The sequence below is a fragment of the Nicotiana attenuata genome, unplaced genomic scaffold, assembly GCF_001879085.1.
Source record: "Nicotiana attenuata strain UT unplaced genomic scaffold, NIATTr2, whole genome shotgun sequence".
Classification (NCBI taxonomy): Eukaryota; Viridiplantae; Streptophyta; class Magnoliopsida; order Solanales; family Solanaceae; genus Nicotiana; species Nicotiana attenuata.
Genome location: NW_017670632.1, coordinates 430,178 through 434,138, shown reverse-complemented (window position 1 = coordinate 434,138; position 3,961 = coordinate 430,178).

Below are 3,961 nucleotides of genomic sequence, written 5' to 3'. Positions count from 1 at the left end.
CAAGATAGTGGCCCAGCGGCCATATTCGGAGCGAAACTGGAAGGAAATCTCCAAAGGTCGGTGGGAGGCGAAAAACCATGGTAAGCCTTCTTTTTGACCGGTAGCGCACCAAGTTAACGCATTTTTTCTTGTACATCGGGAATGCATCATAACCCTCGTGTTTTGCAGGCTTGCCCAAGGACGCGGAGATGAGGTCTTCAATACTATGCCCCCTTCCGGTTCCGGGAGAAAATAAAAGGCCCGGGGAGTCCGGTACGGACGAGCCCCAAAGGAAGATTAAGCGGACAAAAAGGGCCGCCCGCAAACTAAAAAGCCAAATTGTCTTGTCCTCCGAGGAGGAGGACGACAAAGAGGATGACGATGAGGAGCAGCCGGAGCTCGTCCGCCATCGATCCATTCGACCGGACCCCGAGCCGGTGGTCGATCCAGCTGAGGCTCCTCCCGAGGACGTGAGGGTTGAGGATGCTAGTGAACCCTCGGCCCCTGCGCGGGCGTCCCCGGGTACCGATCACCCGGTTACGTCCCCCCCGTCTTCCTCGACTTGGGGGCAGCTGCCGGACGACATCCCGATGATGGGAGGTAGCTTCGAGACCTTTTTTGATGGGGTACCCTCCGCCAACACTTTCGGGCTCGAAACCCCCCGGAAAGACCCCCAGGCCGAATCAAGTGGGACTTCGGCCGTCGACAAGCTTGTCGATAGGTTTCCAGCTCCGAGCCTGGACCCGGACTGTAACAGGATAGTAACTTTTGCTATCCCCAAAGACGTCCGGGCTCTGGGGCCCCCGGTCGGGGTTGCAAGCTATCTTCATCACCTGATGACGGAGGAAGACCGGGCTGCAACCGAGGCTGTAGATTGGACATGCCTTTTCAACGAAGCCCAACAGGCGCAGCTCAAGGTACTTGCTTCTTCCTTTATTTCTAATATTTTTGCCTTGTGATTCAGTACTGACTCTTTAGACTTTTTCTTTGCAAGCATCGGTGCTATATCACTCGATGTTCCTCCGGATCAAGGACAAAATGGAGACGGAGCGAGAGGGTCGCCGGGTCCTTGAAGAAAAGCTGCTAGAAAGCCGGACCGGATTGGACCTTTTGAACAAAGAGCACGCGTCCTGTGCTATCCGGCTGGAGGAAGCGAAGAAAGAGCTTGGTTATAAGCTAAGGGGGGTGCAAGCCGAGCTTAATCGGGTTAAGGCCGAGCTTGACGAGAGCAGAGCCGAACTTGATGAGAACAAAGCCGAACTGGAAGCCCGGGTGCAACAGTTGGAGTCGGAGAAGACTTCCCTTCGGAAAGAGGTTGCGGACTTGACGTTGGCCAATGAGGCTCGAGTCCTTGAAATTGAGCTATGTACCAATCGATTTCAGGAAGCTGAGGCTAAAGTTTCCCAAGCCGAGGAGACTGCCAACGATCTGGTGGCCCTATATAGGGCCGATGCTGATGCGGCCAACCAGCAGTCAAGAATGTTAGCCGAATATGCGAAGTGTCAGGCCCGGCTTGAAGTTCTTACCGAACTCCAACGTCGCGGTTTCGATCTTGCATCGGACGTCACCAAAGCCGCTGAAGCTGAGGACGCTTCGAGAAGGGCGACGTTCCCCGAAGAATTCGAGGATGGCTCTGATTGACTCCGGGAATAGGCTAGGCTTTGTTTTGTTTTCCCCCCTTATGTAATTGCTCCGGTAGCGAGCTTTTTTATAAAACATTGCCCTTTGCCATCTATTGCTCCTTTTTCAATGTTGTCATTACTTTGCCTTTTTGGAACGATGGTAGTCCTTTATGTTTTTCGAAGTAGTCTCCGAGTGAATGTATTCGAACTCAGGTGAACTTCGACCTTTGGGTTTTCTCAAGGCAGTCCCCGAGTGAGTTGATTCGATCTCGGGTGAAGTCTAACCCTTAGGTTTTTTCGAAGCAGTCCCCGAACGAGTTTATTCGAGCCCGGGTGAAGTCTAACCCTTAGGTTTTTTCGAAGCAGTCCCCGAGTGAGTTTGGTCGAGCTTGAGTGTAGTTCAAACCTTAGTCCCCGAGTGAGTGTATTCGAACTCGGGCACAATTTGACCTTTAGGTTTTGTATCGATTCTACGCCTTTTTCTTTAGGTCTTACAAATTCGAGTATACTTCGCCATTAGTGAAGTCGATGATGAGGCCGGTATTACCTCTTTTGAGATTTTATGAATTTGGACCCGCCTTCTCGAGGACTTATGGTTGAAATAATGCCTTATCGAGGCCTTACGAATTTCGAACTCACCTCTGAGGTCTTACAGTTTTATGTGTCGCCGTATTAAGGTCTTATGAGCTTGGACTTGCCTTCTTGAGGTTTTATAGTTTAAGTGTTGCCTCATTGAGGTCTTGTGAGTCCGAGTATGCCTCGAGGAGGTCTTATGTTCGAATGTTCCTCGAGGAGGTCTTATGAGATCGAATATTAGATCGGATATGCCTCGGGGAGGTCTTATGTTCGAATGTGCCTCGAGGAGGTCTTATGAGATCGAATATTAGATCGGATATGCCTCGGGGAGGTCTTATGTTCGGATGTGCCTCGAGGAGGTCTTATGAGATCGAATATTAGATCGGATATGCCTCGGGGAGGTCTTATGTTCGGATGTGCCTCGAGGAGGTCTTATGAGATCGAACTTGAAAGCATACCGAAGAGTCGAACAAAATCTTTAGGTTATGACGTGAATATGCATCAGATAGTCTTTGCTATTGCAGTAATAGTCAATACATCATACTGATCCGGGCGGATTAGGTCAGGCTAGTTGGGCACGGCTCGCTTTGGCCGTTTGACCCTTACATTTATTCTTATTGACCTTCGCCTTTTTCGGAGGGTGATCTAGTATACAATGATTTACCCTTAGATACCTTTGTAGTAGCACGATGTTCTTGCTGCCTCGTTAAAAACCTTGCCGAAAAACCCGAGTTGGGACAAAAACGGTCGAAGGAAAAAAGAGTGCAGCTCGTGCTTTCAGTCTCTCCGATGTCCGAACTTGTCTTAGCGACCGATCATCGACCTGCACGGGTTAGGATCGGACAAGTCTCAAAAAATTTATGGAAGCGAAGAAGAAAAAAGACTTACCTTTAGCAGTAGTATCTCCTCAAGTGGCCTATATTCCAGTTATTGGGTAGTTCTTTCCCATCCATCGTTCCTAACTTGTACGAACCCTTTCCGGTTACCCTCAAAATGGTGTAAGGGCCTTCCCAGTTCGGTCCTAATTTCCCTTTGTTAGGGTCTCGAGTGTTGAGGGTGACCTTTCTTAGTACCAAGTCCCCTATATTGAAGTGTCGAAGACGAGCCCTTCGGTTATAATATCTCTCGATCTTCTGTTTCTGAGCTGCCATCCTAACTAGTGCGGCCTCTCTCCTTTCGTCTAAAAGATCCAAGCTGGTGAGCATCGCTTCTTGGTTGGTAACCTAGGTTGCATACCGGAATCTAGCGCTGGGTTCGCCCACCTCGACTGGGATTAAGGCCTCGGCTCCGTAAACCAAAGAGAAAGGAGTGGCACCGGTACTAGTCCTTTCGGTTGTCCGGTAGGCCCATAGGATTTCGGGCAGCATTTCTCTCCATTTTCCTTTTGCGTCTTGTAACCTTTTCTTTAGGTTCTGAACGACGGTCTTGTTGGTCGACTCAGCCTGCCCGTTTCCGATGGGATGGTACGGGGTTGACAATACCCTCTTGATCTTGTTATCCTCGAAGAATCTTGATACCTTGCTCCCAACGAACTGTTTCCCATTGTCACATACTATTTCGGAAGGCATCCCGAACCGACACACGACGTGGTCCCAAAGGAAGTCGATTACTTCTTTCTCTCGAACCTTTTCGTAAGCCTGCGCTTCAACCCATTTGGAGAAATAGTCAGTAACCAAAAGAATAAATTGAGCCTTACCTGGAGCTCGAGGAAGCGGGCCCACTATGTCCATTCCCCCATTTCATGAAAGGCCATGGGGAATGACCGAATGCAGCAGCTCAGCAGG